The sequence below is a fragment of the Pipra filicauda genome, unplaced genomic scaffold, assembly GCF_003945595.2.
Source record: "Pipra filicauda isolate LSUMZ 115617 unplaced genomic scaffold, ASM394559v2 scaffold23_size5868930_pilon, whole genome shotgun sequence".
Taxonomy (NCBI): domain Eukaryota; kingdom Metazoa; phylum Chordata; class Aves; order Passeriformes; family Pipridae; genus Pipra; species Pipra filicauda.
In genome coordinates, this window is record NW_024104354.1 from 805,326 (window position 1) to 827,390 (window position 22,065).

General features: G+C 35.8%; 1 long non-coding RNA gene across 1 annotated transcript; it reads left to right on the forward strand.

Moving 5' to 3' along the window:
* Positions 1–950: 950 nt before the first annotated feature.
* Positions 951–20,834, forward strand: LOC120323351. The gene is made up of 3 exons (XR_005563703.1): positions 951–1,041; positions 8,614–8,713; positions 20,746–20,834. It is a non-coding gene; the product is annotated as an uncharacterized LOC120323351 (long non-coding RNA).
* The last annotated feature ends 1,231 nt before the right edge of the window (positions 20,835–22,065 follow it).

Genomic DNA, 22,065 nt, shown 5'->3' on the forward strand with positions numbered 1-22,065 from the left:
AGTAGTCATTTTCAATGAAACAGGAAGACCATAGCTGAGAATTTAAATCACATTTTTTTCAAATGTGGCAGCAGAAAATTTGCTGCCTTTGCATATAGATCTCACTCGGAAGACAGTATCATACATATCACTCACCAGGCAGGTTGACTGGCATTGCTTAAGTGCTAGCCAACAGTTAAAATGCATAACTGAGAAAAACACTCAGTAAAACCTCTGAAAAAAAAAAATCCCACACACTCTCTTCAAGACAAAGTGAATAAATTCTTCCTTTTATATCTAATGCACTGGTTGCCCCAACATAGAGCAATCACCCTTGAATCACCACTAGAGTTTTTCCCACAAGTGTTTTTAGTTTAGAATTGCATTTGTGAATATCCCCACAGCAACAAAGGAATCCTGCCTTGTAATAAGCAACTCAGAACATAGCTTGTAGAGTACAGCTGCAAATCCTGTGATTTTATCCTGTCTGTAAGAAAAAGTACGAGGGAAATTTTTCCTTTCTTTATCTCACAGCCTCAGCCATCCAGTAAGTCTGTAATTCATCAGGTTATTGCTCCCAATGATGAGACATGCTCTTATGTAGAAATTAGATTTATCAGATGCTGAACTGAGCTGATCTTTGCAATGAGAACTAGTTAATCCATTTTGATTATCTCAGGAAAGCTCCTAGTGAAAACCAACGATGATATTAGAGAGATAGCTACAAAAAGATGGATTCTTAATGTTAAAAGTGCCAGTTTCAACTTTTATATAGACGGAAAGCCAATTCAACTTGGAACTTATGGATGTTCATAGATAATTTCTAAACTTGAGATGTTCTGCAGTGTTTTGACTGCCATAATCCTGTTTTAAATCCTTGTTGTTAAATATGTCTGTGCTCTCTTCCCTAACACACATTGTATCTAGGTTCTATATACTGCTTTTATTCCAAGCCATTTGGAGATGCTTATATCTAAACGCTGTCTCTTTTATTATTGTTTTGTTTTACAGATTTAGAAAAAGGCACAGTGCTAGAGTGATTTATCTGAAACAGTGGACGAGGTGAGACATATGTGTGTTCTGTTCAGGAAATTATATTGTTAGCCACACACAGGCATTAAGTGATACATTTCACAAACAAAGAATTACTGAAATCAGAAATCCATCTGTCTTTGAAATACTTCTACAGAGCCAAAACACATGTGAAAATGAACACCCCCCCAAAATATCTGAGTACTAGGCCTGCTCCTAAATACAGTATAAATGCTTTACTGAATTGGAATCTGTGGGGAGACTGGGGAAAAATTAGTTCAAATGAAGTAAATGAAAATGTATCAACTTTCAACCATTTCACCAATAGTACTAGCAGATGAATAGGAATTCAAATTACTTGTAGTGATTGAAGTAGCATACGTTGTTTGAAGCACTCTGATTTACTCAGATATTCCAATATCTCATTTAATCTCTTGGACTAGACCAAAGAGCAGGTTCAAGACCACCTGATGAAACCGAATAGGCACAAGTCTTCAAGGGGCTTTGAGCAAACTGGTCTAGCAGAAGGTGTCACTGCCCATGGCAGAGGGTTGTGAACTAGATAGTCTTTAAGGTCCCTTCCAACCCAAACCATTCTATGATTGTCTTTTTATTGTGTATTACCCAAAAGCCTTTTACTGAAATGAAAGGCTCACAAATAGAAAAGAATTCAGATTATTTATACAAGAATTATTTCAGGTCTCAAACTTATGGCTCAAAAAGCCCTGTCTTTCCTATGTAAACTACCTAGATTACAATGCAACTTGGAGAGAAAATTAAATTTAGTGGTTATCTGTAATAATTTTTCCATCTAGAAATATAATAGTTAACTAGGTATATAAAATGTTCTCTATCATCTAGAGTCTTTAAATAGGTATAAGATGGGTTTTCTCAAAGAAATACTATAGGTCAGAGAAAAGTGACGGACAAGTGCTGCTTTAAACTTCTGTTGTCCTGATGTGCAGCAGTTTTTAGTAGATCATGAGCACAGTGCTAAAACCTAGCTCCGTGACTGAGAAACCATCTTTACATTCAACATGTAAAGACCCTGGTTCGTGATTGAGGCCTCAGGCTAGTAGTATGCTTGTCTTTTAAGCAAGACCAAAAGACTCAATTTCTGCTGAAGGCAGCCATCACGGCATCTGCTGATAGCAGCTCTCTTCTGCTTTCTTTGTCCTGTTACATACCTGAACAAGGTAGTACATTTTTTTCACAGAAACATGTGATTCTATATTAGCCTATATAGGACCAGCACCACACTGTAATTTCAGGAAGAAAACATTTATTGCCTTCTTTACAGTTTAAAATTTAACATCTATAGTAGCATGTATTTCGGGGGAAAAAAATGGAGGCTCTGAATATGTGATATCTATGGACAAGACAAAAGAGAAAGCAACAGGGTTTGCACAGGTTTTGAAATGAATATAGCATTAACCTTTACTTCTTATTGCAAGGTTAATATCTGCTAGCCTTACATTAATCAATACTTCTTTATGTGGAACTTAAAACTGTGAGAACATCAGTGATGCTTCTCCTCCCAAACTCCAAATGACTCAAATTCCTACAGATGTGCTGGCTCACTGTCCGGATGTACTTTGTAATAGACATTTCTATGCCCCAGATTAATAAAACTTTGGGTAGAGAAAAACTTATCTTTTTCTTACACAAAAGAGCAATTAAAGTGGAGCTCATTGGGCAATGCCAGTGATCTCAAATACGGATGACCCATCCTTATCAATTGAAAAAGTAACAATGGAAAAGTTCTGGGGAAGAGGAACTAGCTAGACTTTGTTCTTAAAAATCAAAAACCCCAATCAAAAACCAAAAACAAAGAAGAGGAAGAAGTCTTAGCTCCCTGTTGGTTTTTTCGATTATGAGAATTGTTAGTAGTCCTATACTGGCCCCCAACCATGCTGTGACACAAGGTCAGACAAGATGCATCCTGGCTGGTCACTTAGTAGGGGACTATTTCTGAATAATATTCTGTCTGCACAGAAAAATAACCATAAATATTTAAGTGTTCTAGCTTGTAAGTTGACTTTGTTTTCAGCCAGGTATTATTTTCTGAGGAGACTGAAACATCAAGAGCTATGTAACTGTTCTTTGTACCATCAGAATTCATTTTTTCCAGTGTTTCATGAACGAGCATATGTCCTGGGAAAATTTGCACTTGTTGATAACACATGAAACTGTTAGCATTTATTAATATACAATATTTAAAACAACAGTTTTATAAGTATCTAAGCAGTTTTAGATGAACATGCTATTCGTTGAATATACCTGAACAGACCTTATATTTCTTTGGAGCAACTGTATCACATTCAGCTGTGAGATGATCAAGTGAAAAAAACAGTTTGAAAATCAACTTGTAAAAGACATCCAGTGAATAAAGGTTACTTTTTGTAAAGCTTCCTAAAAAGTGCTCATAGAAAATAAAGCCATAGGGGAAGAAATAAAACCCACCTCCCCCCAAAAAAAGAAAACAAAAAAAAAAATTCAACCCAAACCAAAATCCATCAAACAAAAAACTTAAGAAGATTTTTGCTTCTGAGTTCGTTATAGAGGAGCTTGGGTGAGCTCCCATGCTACATGGTTCTTATATGGCAGGCATAGCAGATTATCTGATGCAAAATGAAAACTCATTAAAGGAGATTACAGAACAAGCTATAAATGTTTATTTTGTCAAATCAGAAGACCCAGTTGGTACTGCTTGAGAGTTTTAAAGGAAGAAACAGCTGAAACCCACTGTGACATGTAACCCCCTGCTTAGAATTGTTGGGTGCCTGATGACTGGAAGGTAACCGGCATGGCAGCCATTTAATGAAGTAGTTTCAGGGGTGGTTTGGGGTGGGATGGGGTTTACAAGCTTGTAAGTTTAAGGCTGCTTTGGGCAAATTGGTAGATACTAGTTTAAAGTTGTAAGCAACTTGATACTTGAAGGAATATGGTATATGTGCTACTAGGTATTGTTAATTCTTGTTTTCCTAACGAAAAGATTGTGACTGGGCAAGATGTATACTACTGCTCAAGTGATGGAGAACTCTTGGGTCTCCTAATTTCAGAATGCTAATTTAGATGGATGGCCCTTTGGTCTAATCTAGAACAGCTGTTTCTAATCAAAAAGTTTTCCTTATGTCTGCTATTTTCACATTAAATGAAACAAAATATATAATCTTAAAACTGGTTTTTTTGCTTAACCTTGTGCAATTTAGTATTTTGTCAAATGTCTGGGAAATCACAATGCAAGCGGACTAGTGCTCTCAATTCTGACTTTAACCTAGGTGATTTGTATGTTAATTAACTAAATAGAACACAAATAGACTATTTAGCACAGAGACTGAGAATAATCTGTTATCCTGGGGACTAGTCAGAAAATAAAATTATTTATAGAAACAGATATACAAGGAATTGTTGGACTACTTTATATGGCTTAATGCAGCTTTAAATTATATTAATCTGCTGATCTGCCACAAACTATTTTTTAAAAAATAATTCTGCGGGCTGATTTTTATCTTATGCTTTTGTGTAGCATAAGTTATAATTTGTGCAGCATGAAGTTACTACTTATCTTGCTTAATTCCTTATTCTGAATATTTCTATTCAGATGTCAACACTCCAGACATGCAATCTCATAGGAGAAATCAAAAGGCTATTTTCTGACTGTGTAGTACTATTTCTTCCCCTAAACCCTTTCCCTGTACTCCCATTGTATCATAATGCTAGACATTGTTATTTCTCAGGGGAAAACCAAATTCTACCATTATTGTTTCATTTAATAAATGTGTAAGTTCTGGAAACTTTGGTCATCAAGTGCTTGATAACCCCTTATCAACCAAAAAGCCCACCTTATTTCTCTGATACCCTTTTACAGTCAAAATATATTTCTTCATTATTTAATATTGTAAACAAATTGCTATGGATAAAAGATATAATATTTTGGTAATATGTATTATGTTAATTAGTTTTTTGAAAGATATTCTACTAGCTCTAATATGATGTCCCATGCAGCGTATGTCACTTCAGCCACAGATTCAGATTTAAACAAAATTAATGTTTATATTTGAAATTTGGGCCATATATTTGAAAAACTTTTGCACTGAAGAATTAATTATTTTTTCCAAGCTGATTGCCTATTCATCGGTGCTTAAGACAACAAGCTCTCAGTAACAGTACAGTACTATCCTATTTTTGAAGCATTTTTCCTTTGCTTTGTATTAGCTTCAAATGCATTCTGACAAATATTTCAGAATTACTCCTAATTAGTTTCAAACACCACATCTTCAATATGAAGATCTTGATACCTTTTTATGGGTCAGTTTCACTAGGTAAGGTTTTCCATCATAAACAGCAACTGTATTCCAGTACTGGTTTTATCTTTCTATTCAGTCTGGCAACTACACTATATATACTGTCAACAGTATTAAGTCTTTCTGAGGGGGAAATAAATTGATTTCTGAACTGAAAATTATCCTTGCTTATTTAGCAGCAGAACCAGCAATACTAATACAAACTAATAACTTGAGCAAATGTCTTTGATTACATCTGAGCATTCCTCCATTGCCCATCTACCAGATGAAATCTTGATAAGGGTAACTTGACTGGGCATTAGAGCTCTGCATGAGCTCTGTTTTGCTTCCTAGAGGAAAGGTAAGGATTTACTTTGTCCCTCTTGGGTTTTCCAATTAAATACTTCCAGTGTGATCTGAGTGTATCCAACATAACTAATTTCTGAATATGCAGAGAGATTAAAAAAGAAACCATAGTTTGAGACGTGAACAGCCCCATTCATTGCAATACTGTTACCTCATGTAAATAGTATTTTAAAATATCGGTACTCTTAACTATTTTGTTACAGAAAACGTGTAAGAACAGATGGGTAATACCATACAAAGATTTATACAATGCCCTCTGAGAATTGCTCATTTGAGAAAAACTTTTAACAACACACAATAAAAGAAGAACTTTTTTCTTTTTTTTTTTTCTCTTTTTTTTAAAACTGTTCTAAAGAAATAAGACACAACTTTCAAAATGTGCTAAGTGTTTGACTCTTGTCAAAGAGTGAGTTAAAGCAGGGATCTGGTTTGGCAAAATGGTAAGGGATGAGAAAGGGAAATTCAGACCACTGGAACAAAGAGCATGTATGAAAAAAAAAGGAAATACGTAATGTGATACATGAAGTTACTGCAATTGCCAAGCTGTAATACCAGAACAATCTTATTGCTTCACAAACACAGACTTACTGTGAAGTTAGGTACCACGCAAAGCCTGGCTTAGAGCTGACATGATTTACCTTAGGCTTCACCCCCATCACTGACTAAGTAACAGTATTTGCTGCATTCTGTGCTGTGTAATGCATGAATTTTTTGGGGCATTATGCTATGTAAGGCACAGTTGACTCAATCTCATGGTGGAATACCAAAACAGCTGCACTGATGCACTTGCACACAGACATCTTGAAACTGATTTTACTTTTGCATTTTCTACTGTCTGTTGTGAACTGCATGATTTTAGATGTATGTTTTGGACGCATCTGACATATATCTGACTGGAAGGGTGCCTGTTATACTGTTTTAGACATATAATCAAAAGCAGAAGCTACAGGCCACATATTTCTGGTGACTTTGACACAAGGTCTTTTTGTTCTTTGAATTCATGCATGGTTTTTGAATCAGATTTTTTTTTTAAGTGGTGTATAAAAATATGGGTTTGCTGACTCCATTTTAACACATGACTATTAGTTTTAATGCACTTAACATGTAAAACATTAATTTTGTATCATCCTAAATTCATAGCAGAAAGCGCTATTCTGTATCAGGTCTTGATGTTTCACAGAAACCTATGTGTACTGTGTTAATAGCATTAACTTTATGATTTAAACTTAAAGACTCACTAAAAGACATAATTTGACAAGTCCTTTTGTCCAGATTCTATTTTTATAAATTTTTGCATCATTTATATAATTTATAAATTTTATACATTAGTATAATTTATTTAAGCCTCTTTTAACTGATTTTTTTTTTAACTTTTCTACTGTTTTTCCCAGGATTGATGTTAGTCTGCTAGACCTATTATTGCCCATTATGAATTAGCTTTTTCAATCCATTAAATGCTGGCTGCATTTTTCTTTTTGCCCTGTTGAGGTTCTGTAGCATTTCAAGACAAGTTCTAGAACCTCTTTGTTGATGTCTGCAAGGGCCTCTTGCAGCTTGTGATCAGCCTTGGGACACCAACAGATACAGCCGGAAATTACTATCAACAACAGGGATAAAAATTTGGACACTTCCAATCCATCAGCAGTGAGCTGTGATGTAAAAGGTTCAGACTCACTTCCTTCCTGGTGAAAATAATGCTATCTTCCTTAACACTTCCTTGTCTTTTTCCTCTTCTGCAATTGATAGCAGCTTCCATAGCACAGAAATGAGTCACTGCTCCTTTCCCTACCTTTTTAGTCTAAAACTGGAAACAGAAGTTGCTCTGGATATTCTAGGAACTTGGTATTAGTCCACACAATTTGAACATTTAGTCAACACTTCAGAGAAGAAAAGGCAGAGGCTGCTCTTCTTGGAAGTCAAAAAGTACTATGAAAGTGATATTTTGCAGTGTAACATCCATTTATTTATCTCTGATGTGAAACCAGAAAAAAAAATGCTTGTGCTGGATAACTTTATTGTCTCTCTTCAGACTTGCTCTCACAATATCAATAATGATAATGGTACTTCAAAGACAAAGAAGAGATTAATCTAATGCTCTGCTCCTGTGAACTGTTCATCTTAGGCAGACCCTTGAGACACATCTACCATATTGTCACTTTTTGAATGGGCTCAGATCCTGGAATGTCCTATTAACTCTGAGGACTGACTGCCAGAATATGTGTGAATCATGTACTATGAAGTGAGGCTTAATAAAATAAATAATAAAAGTAAATTACCTCAAATACTGGAGGAAGATACTGCAGTTCAGTTTCGTTATAGCTGTTGTTTATTGTGATTCGAGAAGTACAAATTTTTGCAGTATTATATTTGGATTTTTGCTACTCCCTTATGTCTATAATGACTTTTTTTTTTTTTTTTTGAATGTAGCTTGCTTTGCTTTCATGCTCTACCTTGTATTTGACTCGTTATTAAATGAATGCAATTCTGGCCTCAGAACAGTGGCCAAAGAATATGGAGCAAGGATTTTATCTTCACCATAATTAAAAATTATAAGGATACATTTCCACGCCTATTAAAAGGCAGTAAAAAAAAATTGCAAGTGTCATTTTGCAGTAAGAATGGCAACAGGCTACACAATTACTAAGAGGTTGATATGACACTACGTTTATAGCATACACCAAATGAAGAGTAACAGTAATGATGAGGAGTGCATATGGAATCACACAGTTCCTGTAAAACTGGTTTATGAGGTATAAATGCTGCACTTTGTAAATAAAGTCACACTGATGAAGTATCAAGAGGTGAAAGGATTGTATTGCCATGAAATTCTAATTAGTTTTGACACAACACCAGATTAAATGAGCGTATAATGGTGTAATCTGTACTGGAATGACTGCAGAAGACAAGTTAAATGTCAGAAAAATTAAGATTTTTCTATTCTATTTTTAAGGGCTGGAGAAGAAATACACTTACGCCAATTATTTTAAAAATGACTGATTAATAATCTAATGAGATTGAGGGCTTCACACTAGAGCTGGTCTTGAAACAAGGTAAAATTATTATTAATGATATACTTCAGCTAGTCATGCTAGTATTATTTAGAATCTCACTCTTCAGCCTCATGATGTTTCTGCTTTTGTGAAATCATACTTCACATTTTTGATATCAATGCTTGTGTCAGTTGTCGAGGTAAATTCATGTACAAGGACCAAATATTACTTGTTACTCTTTGGGATCCTGTTTAAAGTGGAGGAAGGATTCTAATCAAATTGACGAGATGGAGACCAACAGTAAATCACAGATCCATGCTTTTCATACAAGATCAACTAATAAATAAGATTTATTACAAGATGCCACTTAATCAGATGGCAGAGGTTTTCAACAAGTGTGAGAAAGGATTAGACAAATTCATGGAAAACAGGTGTGGAAGCAACATTAGGAAGAGGCAAAGTCCTGCCCTCTGATATTTCTAATACAACTGGGGAGTGGATGACTGAAAGCAACCAGGCTTGGGTGTTCTCCCTGAGCTTCATCTCCTACTACCATTAGAGTATTTGGATAGATGGATCATCAGTCTGAGTCAGTAGGGCAATCGCTATGTTCCTATTTGTTTATACTCAAGTAAGGATGTTTGAAATGGATAAGGGACATTAAAATAAGATTAGTATAAAAATAAGACAAAAGGTAATCTGGTAACACAGAAGATAAGGCAAAAAAATTCTTACAGTGGACACTTAACCACTCTTAAGTGGTTATGATTATTACAAGAACAAATGAATAATATATAGGGGAAGAGTAATTAGAAATACATAAATGAAAAGAAGAAAATACAATACAATTTAGAGAAGAAAAAAGCAACTTGCCACATATAGCAGAAAGAGAAATGTGAAATATAACTTTTGAGAATAATAGTCAACAGTATCTTAGAATTTAATATAGAAATGAATAAGAGCAGTATGACTTCAGATGCATGCCACTATTAATCTGTTTACAGAGAGAATGATCAGACGTTGGAATGGGGTGCACAGGGAGGGGGTGGAGTCACCATCTCTGAGGTATTTAAGAAGAGACTGGAGGTGACAGTGCCATGGTCTAGCTGACAGGGTGGTGTTGGATCATAGGTGGACTTGATGATCTCAGAGGTCTTTTCCAACCTGGTTTATTCCGTAATTCTGTGATCTAGATGAATCAACAGATAAAGTGGAAACTGATCTTATTAAAAATCTCCAGTTCGACTTTGCGTGCTAGGCACTGGGGTCAAAGATAAAATGAAGTATCTGAATCCAGTGCTCCAATAGATAGAAGTGTTGAGTTATTTTGCAATAACTTTAGTAGTATTAATACTCAAAGTCCCTTTAAAATAATCACATATGTAAAATACAGAGATCTAACACACCAGGCTACTTAAACAGTGCTTGATTTTAATTATCTGAATAACTCTCACAGTTTAATTAATTCATCTGTATTTAAAGTTAATAATATTCTACCTATTAATTTTGTTTTAAGTATAGTTCTGGATACTTCAATAAGCACAATGGTGAGAATTTGAAGAGCAGTGATTATTTATGAGCTTGGAAGTTTGTTACGATGAAAGACCGAATGACCTAGATACAGATCCAAGTTCTGTTCTGAGTTATATTTCTGTAAATTCAGAACAATTCTACTGATGTCATTGGGCTCTGGCATGATACAGACAGAAAAGCGTGTGTTTCAGTACAAAAAGCTAAAAGAAGACTTAGGCTAACACAGGATACAACTGGACAAAATCAATGAATGTTTTTGCTCTAAAAATCAAGCAAATACTTTTCTCTCCTTCCAAGTTTGCTGTAATACAAAAACACTAGTCAAATTACATATCCAGCCAGTGAATTTCCAAACAAGAAAACATGTGTTCATGTGTCTACAGCCCATCTTCACCCTTTAGAAAGAAATCACATAGCTTTTACATACAAAGGATGAATGCTAATGCCAATATCTCCACGAAATTTAATTGCACACATAACAGGATGAGAACGAAAGATGCACAGTACCTGATGCATCTCTTCAGTCCTATCAGTCTTCCTGGCACTTGTGTGCATCATGTTAGCCTTGTCTTGGGTGAGAATTTAGACTACTCATAGTGTTAGTGAAGTTATCTGGGATTTATATTGATAAAATCAAAAGCTTTCTAGATGTTGAAAAGACTTTGAAGTCTGGTATGATGAGAACTAAGAAGCTATAGACAGAGACAGCAAAGAAGATTTAGGACTTAGGGCAGATAATATGGCTGAGTGCAAACTCTTTGGAAGCATTATTTAATAAAAGCAATAGAAAGACATAGAGTCCATCAACAAGAGGAATTGTTCAGAGATAAAAGGAGAGAATGAAGCTTACATTTAAAAAAAGGCAGGTGTCTGCTGAACATCATGATAAACCTCTCTTATTTTACTCTGGAGCACTTTCTTTATCCAGTACCTGCTATATGATTGCATGATTTAGAAAAGTGGACTAGGCAAAGCACTGAAAGACATGAGTATTAAGGAATTCTGCAGTCCAAATGTAATAAACTGAGTTAACTAATAAAACATCAAAAGTTTAAATGATGTGGGTTCACAATTTAGAGCAGGCAGCATTTATCACATTTGATCACAACTCTTTCAGTCACGTTCTTTGTCGTCTCCTTAGTCTATTAGTAACCTAGTAAGAGGAGTAGATCATATCCCTCAAAAGCAGTAATATTCTTTTCAAACTGCCTCATTAAAATGATCTCTTGCCAGACATTTTCCCCGATGAAAAATATTTATATCATCATCACTATTGCTAACAGTTCAGACTGATGAAAAAGACATTCCAGACTTACAGGTTTGACCTGGATAGTGAGATCTTCAATGTTTTTTCAGGTACCTGGGGCAAAATGCAAGCTATACAATTAAAAACCTGTTATGCCTGACTCACAGCTTGCGCAGCTAAACTTGTGCACAGGCAAGATGCTTCACTCTGAATGTCACAGTGGCTCTCAAGGCACTTTTAGTTTGAACTAGGGAAAGTTTTCGAACTGCAAGTGTCATTTCTGCACCACAGCCATGGCAGGAGCCAGACTCTCTGTAGTGATGTTTACAGAGCTGAAGAGAAGAGGACTAGTGCTGCCCTTGCTTTGGTCTAGATTGAACTGATAGGTCTGCCTCAAATTGACTTAAGAAGATTTTAATTTCTCATACTCGTCAGTCTATTTCTCTCAAACTGAATTTTAGACAGTGAGTAAGCCAAGCTGCAGTATTTTTGATCCATTGAGGAGGCTTTGCAAATGGAATTTTGTTTGCTTTACTTTCTATTCCTAATGTGATTTAAAATAATTATTTTAACACTTGACTAATTACATTAATAAGCAATGACTAAATAACTTGTAACGTCAGAGACTTTTCAAACATCTTTTAAGAATATTTGTTGGCTTTTGGAATTTCCTTCCTTATCTGTTGCTGTATTACACTAATAACGAGTCAACTTGCTTATTTGACTGTAATCAATAAGTCATACTGAAATCAAATTGCCTGAGGACTTTTTCAGTTGTCTTCTCTTTTCCCCAAGCTTCTTACAGAAGTTATGTTTTCTCAACCTATTGTCAAGGCAACATATTGCAATCTTAGGGTGAGAACCTACTGTTGTATTATAAATAAGACATTAGGGGCATATCTGACAGTGACTTGAGATAAAATGCCATTTTAGGCATCTGAAGTCACAGAATCATTGAATATTGTGAGTTGGTAGGGACCCATAAAGATCACTGAGTCCAATTCCCTGCTCCATGCTGGTAGGATGCTCTGGGATTTTGATTTAGCTTAAATTTTAGTAAAGGCCTAGCACTTTGGTAATTCATCTTACATTGCTAAAAAAAGGGTTCTCACTTTGGTTTATGATTTTACAGCTCAAATGGGATGCAAATAGAAGAGAGTTTTTTCAGCCTTTATGATTATTGCTTAGCTCTGTTAATCTTGTGTCTACAATAATATATAACAAAGCAGCTGAGCATTCCTTATAGGGTTCTGCTGGGGTTTTGAAACAGTCTTGGGTTAGATCTTTCTTTACATTGAGATTTTGTCATTGACAACTAAGCAAGCAAAAAGTTACATAGCTGGAACTCCAGATTGCCTTTTAGATAATCCAGTCCTATATATTGTCAACAATTGAAATTTTTTGAAAAATAAGGTCTCTTAGCATGTTCTTAATTTTCATTACAAGTAAAAATATTACAGCTCAAGTGATTGTGTTTGCCCTGATTTAGGAATTGTGTTCTCCAATTTAGTGCTCCCATGCTGCCACTTACTCTCCCCTCTCTCCTGTGGGTGACTGGAGAGGAGAATTGGAGGCACAAAAGGTAAAGATTATGGGATGATATAAGAATAATTTACTGGACACAGCGATGAGACAAGAAAATCAACAGTTACAGCAACAAAACTAATGACAGAGGGTATAAGAAGAGAAACTATTCTCATAGAAACCCCCACCCCCCAATAATAGACAGTATCAGATGGCTCTTTCTGCTACTTTTTCTTGACTGGAAGGAACTCTTTCTCCCTGGAAGAGAGTCCCTTTCCCTCATCCCCAGCAATGAGGTGGTATAGAATAATCTCTGGGTCCTAACCATGCCCCCTCCCACCTACTGCAAAAATTAACCCTGTCCCAGCCAGAACCAGGACAGTGTTATACCATCAAACATTAAAAATCCAGTGAATCATGATGTCAATAAATTGGCAGAATGGTACAAAAAAATCCTGGTGAATATTTTATGAATAACATTAAAAGCCTGACCTCAGTGAAATCAGTGGGAGTTTTACTATTCAACATGACAAGGTTCCATTGAAACAGAATATTTTTTTGCAATTCAGTATTTATTTATTTATACTGTAGCTATTCAGAGGCTTGGTATTTGATTAATAGAAGAGTCGTGAGTCCCAAAACTAATTCAAAAGTTTATATAAATGAGCACTGGTTGCGTTTTGTCTTGTTATTCATTATGTATTAAGGCTTTCTTGTAGCAATGTCATGTATTGACTCAGAGGACAAAAACAATGATGTGACTCAGTGAGTGATACCATATTTCATGTAAGTGAGCACAGAAAAAGCTATCTAAAAGCTGAAACTTATTTGCATAAATTATTTGGTGAATAATTATGACTAACAAGAACATTAAAACAAAATCTGAATCATAACAGAAGATGGCAAAGAAAAAAGCAGCCAAGAACAAGATTAATTAGTCCGTGCAGAGCACTACAGTGCCACAACTGAGCTGCCACTGGTCTTCATGGTACATCACATGAGTACTTGAGTACTTCTCCAAGTTTCTCCAAGTTTCTGCTGTCATGTCTAAATAAACCATTTACAATAAATAATTCAAACAGCTCTAAATCTCAGAACACATCAGTTTAATGATAGACACTAACTCCAGTGGTTTCCAAATGTCTGTCATTCCTTACTATACACTTTAAAAACACTTTTAATTAACACATATAATCATATTAACAACATAGAGACAAAAATGTTTTACAAATGTTTGAATACATAGAAGAAGAACAATTAAAAAGGAATACGTGAGTTATTTTTAATCTGTGGTACTCTTGTTTGAAACATGCAAAGTAAGGTCAGGTATTAATTTGCTGCTAGAAATAATATCTCCAGTATTCATTTCTCATTCTGCCTGGGTTTCCCAATGGTTGAATGGCAGTAGTATAAACTAGCTTCAGAAGGAGCTGACACAATTTTCTGCTGTGTGATGTCCTGCTGGGTTTTCTATGTGAAGTTGCTCTTCAACCAAATAAATCAAATACAGTGTAATAAATCCAGACACATTTGAAATTAATATGATTTCTGTATTATTAGAGAGAAACACTGCCATTTGCTTCTTGTGACTGAAATTAATTTAAAAGAGGAAGCAACAACTGCAGAAAATGAAAGCTCTAGCTGAGTTCTACATAGAGCACCTCCCCACACACCCCGACACCCCATACCTCAATTTCTGCCACTGGTTATCACCAGATGTTTAAGAAAGCAAGTGCAGAAAATAGAAATACTTATATTAATATCTAGAGTAACATGAAGTAGAGATAGAAATTAAATTCAGTGGATGTTGTGTCCCTAAATGTAACACAAAGCTTCTCTTATATTACTTAACTTTTCCTTTCCTGGAACGTAAGCTTAACACAGCTTAGTGTCAGAATAAAAATATTAAAGACTACATCTTCTGTTGGGTGTCTGCTTACAGTTGAGAAGGCCTCTTTGCCAGGAACAAATGTTGACAATTTGATCTGCTTTGGGATCCACTCAAGACTCTGCTTTGTCCAGCTTTTGCTCTGAATTTTAACATTATGAGTGACCAATTTGTACTATAGAAGTGGTGATTCATGTTTGAGCTATAGTTTTAAGTTGTGCTTTTTTTTTTTTTAATTTTGTTTTGTTCGAATACAAAATCATTGCAGCTTTTACCGAACAAGGTTTCAAATAAGAAAATTTTGTGTATTCCTGAAAAAGACACAATAAATTACCTTAAACGATGCAATGTTTGACTTACTCCATTTGGGATTTAGTTGGTGCTCAGTGAACTTGCTGATCTACTGCAAAATATATTGTAAAAACTTAGTAAGTAGCCTGGATCTACAATGCTTCTATTCTCTTCTAATGAGATTATGAAAGTATTTATCTCACAGGGGCTTCATAAAAAAACGACACAACAAAGAATGGGGGTAATGTAAATTACAGTAAGGAGAAGATAGACAACAACTTGGACAAAAAGTCCAAGGAGAAAAAAGGTATTTCTGTGATAGTGCCAAAGGACCTCAGTAAATTATTCAGAAGTAGGTTGAACTTAATTGCCTTGTTTGTTTTAAAAGCCTCACTGAGGATTTATACAGCTTGCAGCGTTTGTTGTCAATAGTTTCAAGTGGCCATATCCACCCAAACTGCAAGAAGATTTCAGTCATGCAAATATCCTTTCTTATTTTCACAGTCTAAAACATAGTCTGTACCCCTATACATGTACTATTTTAAAAGGATAGAAAAGTGCATATGTACTTCAAGATTTTTTAAAAGTAAACTTTTGAAAAGCTTAAATAATTATAAAATGTTTCTAGTATTTGTGTTTATTTTTTCAAATGCCAGTGAGGGTCTGTATACAATAAAGAAATATAATTACATAAAGCAATAAAGCAGGGGGGAAAAAACCCTTAATCCAAATGCGTTGAAAATTACACATTTTTCTATGGCAAGTCTGTTCAGCTGCCGTCAATAAGGTCATATTTAACTGATTTCTAGATGGAGGCATTTTATCTTATAAAAATGTCTTATTTTGGTTTTTAAAGGACATAGTTCAACTTTGGCTTAGCTTTTACGGTGGAGTACAGCAAATCCTTTTTCTACAAACAAAACGTTCTAATTTACTGCCCTCGATAAGATCCCTAGACTTGCTTAAATTGTTCGAAGTGTTAGAGGTGTAAACTATGCCAAAAACTATACTAGAATAAATATTGCATATATTTTCAATTTGTGGGTGAATGTAATGCAAAAATTTTGGTTGTTAGGCACATTGCAGGCAGGCTCTGCAGGCTTCCCACACACATTGCTACCGAAGGGCTTCAATCCTGACAGTTAACACCATATGATATTCCACTCTTGAATTACGTTATGAGCAGCAACTGCCAAGTAAGTCTGAGAGTTCTGGAATATTTGAACCCTGTAGACCTGATGACTTGTTGGTTTTTTTGGTTTGTTTTCCTTAGCACAATGCTTTTCACATGCAAATGCTATGAATGTCTGCTCACTGTGAAGGATTTCTTCTGCATCCTTAACTTTGCCTCTTGGAAAGCTGATTTCACTCAACTTACTTTCATTTAAAATTATGGGACATCTTCTTTCTGAGTGAAGCTACTGGATTTTTTTTCTTCAGCTTCTATTAATATAAGAAGCTTGTTTTTACTGAAATTATGAATAAGTAAATTGTTCTTCAGTCTCTTTCTAAAATTTCTTAAACTTTAAGAAAATTGTTAACTGTCTATACTAATTGACTCACTTGACTACTACAAAAGATAGACTTAGTGCTTTGAAATGGGAATGGCCCAAGAAGTGTCTCAGACAAAAAAAAATATTCTTCCTCCAGCAGTGCTGGAAAGAAAAAGCAGCATGTTGTGGGAGGGAAAGGATAGTATACCTGGTTTTATGCATTAACTTAAAATTTGTATTGGCTCATTCTGTATTACACACCAGACATTTTCCAGTTTTGTTCCACAGTGGTCAAATGAAGAAACCTTAGAGGATGGAGAAAACAGGCAAAGAGTGAGGGTGGGCTGCTTTGCAAAGACACTGAAGATCAATGAACACTTCATTTTATTGTACCTTGCCCTGTATCATTAGTCCTATGAGAGCTCAGCATCACATGTGGCTTTGGAGCATTTGTCATAGCAACCAAACAAATTGGTACATGCCTAACAAGACAAAGTGTTGTCCAGTCATACTTCCTTCAGACTCTTGCTGTCAAAAATGATTTGTAATAAAGACAGTTATAGCTATAGTCTATGCACACAAAAAGAGAGAAACTTCAAAAAATCCCTATTAGCACGTACGTGTAGAAACAATTAACTTGTTTTGGAAATGTAAGCTGTAGGATTAGAGAAAGTCATTAAATTAATGGTGCCAGAAAGTCTACTTATCACCTACACACCAGTAAAATCAATAATACAGAAAAACATATCCAGCTGAAGCAGTGCAGACAATCTTAATATTATTCAACAATCTTCAGTATTTTTTATGATCTTAGGACCATTTATATTGAACTCAGGGTTGAATCAAGATCACTAGGGATTCAGATGTTTTCAGAAACATATTCTGCTGCAAGGTACCACCAAGAGGATGCTGTCTTTTGGATGGGCATTCAAATAAATTTTAAGTGTATGATCTTCTTTAAAATGTTACAGCTGTAGAACTCTATTTAGTTCATCTGCTACAGATGTAGCTTTTCCTGCATCCTTTGGCCAGCGTTGCTACAAGGACCTCTCTTCTCTTCAGCCTTATGCCTCTCCCAGAGCTGGAATTTTTTGGTTCTCGTACATCTGAAAGTTAGACATCAGCACCTGTCCACTACACTTAACTAGCATGCCTGCTGGGTTCTGCTCTTTCCATCTGGTTTTGGGAAGTATGAAAGAGGTGAACATGGCAATTTGACAGTCTCATTGCTCAACATTGCTTGAATATGGCTAATTTCTAAAACTAAAACCAAAGTATTTACAGGAAGAAAATAAACTAATGGCATGCTGGTTTTATTCCATCTACAAACACTCTGCTCAAGTTTATTTGTTAAATGTCTCTGAGCATTTACTCAATGACAGACATTATATTCACCCAGCCAAAGTTCCTCTGTTCTGGTTCATTCTCAGGTTTTGCCTCGGTTTGTCCAACCCCCTTCATCACATTCACAAGGACACTGAGACCAACCTTTGCAGCCCAACAGTTATGTCATTATCAATAGCTGAGGTGGGACTGGTCCTCAATACATCTTCCTTCCTTGTTTTTAAGTTTAACTAAAAAAGTTTATTTGCAAAATAGACATCTCATAAACCCAGTCTACTTTGCTGCTCTGTTGAGCCTCACCTCAGAGATGGTCCCATCTTTTCATCCCTTTGCTAACTAATGCCCACCCTATTTTCAATTTTTTTTATATTTGGTCACTGTTTCAAAGGATATATTTTATTGCAAGAAATTCCTGCATTCAGATGCACTTGGATGGACACTTGCCCACCAGTATCATTCACCTGTTCTTCCTCTTTGGAATCAGCAAGAGAAACAAACTGAAATGACAAGATTCTCCTGTACTCTTTACAGGTCTGTGAAATGTCATCTTTATCCTATCTAATTCTTTTCCTTCCTTCAATCACAAATGCTGATGGGAGACATAGAAAAATTGTGCCACTCACACATTCACCACAAGTAGATACAGTAAGATAAGAGCTCAATTATCCAGAAAAAAATTATCGTCATGCACCATGTTAAAGGCACCAAAGGGAAGCAGCAGACATCTTAGCTGAGCAGACAGTGCTGCCTTAAATGGTCATCAGAAAAAGAAGAGAGGACTGTGAGAATATTGATTAAGTGGCAATTTAGGAGGCAGCAGGACTGATGTACTGTTCATGTTGACATAGTTAACAATCTTTTCTACACTGTGACAGCCATGCTAATCCTCTGTGAGAACCTGACAGGTTTATTCACCACAGCCTGGCTTCCCACATAAAAACCTGTGTAAAAAACCTGTGTGAAATAATGTTTTGTTACAACTTTGCTGTTTTGGGGGTGCATCACTCCTAGCCATCCTTCCATAGGAAATTAAGGCAGTATTCAAATACAATAGCTTGCCAAAGGGAATAGAACAAAGTATTCCTGTGGCAATTCCCTTGTTAGGCTATCAAGATAAAACTGTGTATCTTGTGTGTAAGAAAGACATTAAAGCTGTTGTTTGAGTGTAAGAATTTTGTTCATTCACCGCTCAGGGAAAAGAGTTTTTACACAAGGGGAAAAAAAAATAAAGAAAGGAGCTTTTCTGCACTGATCTGATTATATGTGGCAAGACAATCCTATCCGTTCTTGGCGTGAAGTGGAAAAGCAATGTAATTCAACTGCAGACAATAAATGAACAGGAGAAAGAGAGTTGAGAGTCATGCACTATTGGAATCCTTTTGTATTTACAGGGTAACTCCTTTACTCATTATTAAGCATTTTTATTTAGGAGAATGGAGAAAACACAATTTAACTGCATCAAGATTCAGTATATAAATTCCTTGGTGCAAAAATAATTTTTTTTTTTTTTTTTTATTTACACATGTCTCAACCCTCACTGGAATTTCTAGGGACTAGTATAACTCAAATGTTATTGCTTCTAATACTACTTTTATGGTAGTAAATGCTATAAAACCATTTAAAAGAAACAGAAAAATGATAAAAATCCTCTGTAAGGAAAAAGAAATTAAAAATGGCTGTAAATGACTGAGATTACAGCACTTGGCAGTTCATGGTTCCTCTCTCCTTTGAACCATTGCTGAATTAAGCTTGGAATGGCAGGTAAGGGGAATGACATAGAATTTTGATCCTATTAATGTGAGAGCTATATCATCTATTTTATTGTGGAAAGAGGTTAAATGATGGCCAGTAGTGATCTGTTCAGCCCAGACTAACATGCTACATCTGGCATAGATGGCATAGCCATTTCAGTTCCCAGTGCAATCCTGATGGCTACCCCCTTAGTCTTGCACACAGCCTTGAGAGTGTGACTGAAAAACGTGCCTCAGATTTGGAATTGTATGGATCTCTGCTCTTCAGCATGGCATCATTCTGCTCCTTGGATTTTCAGCATCTCCAAGTGGCTCAGCATTGTGGCCTGCCATGGACTGCCACAAATGACAGAACAAAGTTACTACCAGTCACAAAATTCAGATAATTATTTGTCCCTCCAAAATTGACTTTTCATCGTGCTGACACTGTTCTCATCATTCAAACCAGACTGAGTCCAGACACAAATGTCCATTTCTGTATTAGGGGACATTTCCCATTCCAGGTCTGGAATCACACTCTTTGTTCTGATAAACTTCCCTACCTGAGGAACGAGACCACTTCTTCTAGACCAGTTACTCCCTCCAAGTATCAAGTGACAACTTTCCCTCCAGGCATTAGTTTCCCTCTGTGTTGCACCTGGTGTTTACCCCACTTCCAATGCTATCCTGGAAGGGGAGGAATACTTTCCAACATGCACTGTTGGAACCAACTTTTTTATGGGTTAGTAATATGCCAAATTTCCCCTCCTCCAGTCTCTTTTTTTTCCCTTTTCTTCCTCCAATATGCAGCTACTTGAAGATGCAAGCTAGTATGCTGATAGGAAACTTGCATGTCATGCTGACATGCTGTTATCTTGTAGAGGAGAAATGAAACTACATCTTACTATTTAGAAATTAAAAAGCATATTTTCTTTCCTCCCCTCTCCATATTTCCTTGCCAGCTTCCAATCTGATTGCTAGCGTGGTTTTTTGTCCTTCATGCACACAGCATTTTGCTGAAAGATCCTGTGTATTTTTTTCAGATGCAGAAAGCTGTGATGTTCCACCCACTGCATTGCAGTTGTGATTGAGAAATAGCCTGCAAAATACATGGGACTCCCAGAAGATCTGATATGCTATTATAAATATATTTAATGTTAATGTCTATTACAATATTTATTTAGGAATAATATATTAAATAGTGGCATTATTTCTCCCCACAAGGACTGTACTTTCCTTCTTTATTTGAAGATGTTCACGATATTCTTATTTCATTTCAGTTTGATTTTCATGAAAACAGCTAGATGCTTATTCCTTAGTAACCACTCTCTTACTGCTGAAGAAGTTGTTCTGTAATAATATTCTTTTTGCCTGAAAGGCAAATCTTGTCTTCAGTCTGAGCCCAAGTGAGAGACATGCCTACCTTAGAATGGTCCTCTGCTTTCCTGACAAGTCTGGCTTGTGAGCCATCACTACATGTGGTATAGTGGAGCTCACGAAAAACCTTCTCAGAAACAACTACCCTAAAGCAATTCTTAAGGGGTCTAAATAGTAAAGTCCAAACCATTACAAAAGGTCAAGAGGTGGATATATCATCACGTGCTCAGATTTTCTCCAAAATACAGGCTACAATCACAGGAAGCATCAAAGCAACTAACTCAACTGTGTTGCCAGCAGATGAAATTTTCACATTTAATACTTTCCATCTGCTTCAAAATGATTTTTCTAACAATATGAATATCACTCTAACAACTAGTTGACCAAACCATTATATGTTATTTTAAAGGAGATTTTCTTAGTTGTTTTGGAGGAGTTTAAGATGAGGGAGCCACAGTACACAGCGGAACAGCTTTAGACAGATGTCTCACTGGAATGGAAGGGAGAAGAAAAAGGAAGGAGATGGAGGCAGAGGGAGGGAGGGAAGGAGGGAGGAAATGAAACCTCCTCTCTTCATTTCTGTCTCTACCCACCCCCAATGAAGCAGAAAGTGATGTAATATTTTTCTTTCAAAAGACTAGCAATAGATTTTGCTTCCAAAAACTCTTATACCTGGTATACAGGGGACTATTATAACAACAGAAATCATGACATACTCTTCTTTCTGTATTGTCTATTTGAAAAATTGATTAAAGAATGGCTTTCCAATTGCAGCCCCTTTAGCAACATCGACTATAGATACTTTCATAAAACATGCATTAAAAAAAAATAAATCAACCCTGAGCCTAAAAAATCTTCAGCAAAATACATTTACCATTCATTTTTCAATATCTGGTAACAAAAATAGACGATGAGAGGGCATCAGAAAAACAATGAGTATAGTCAGATTTTAATTTATCCTGTTTAATTATAAAATTGTCAGTGTA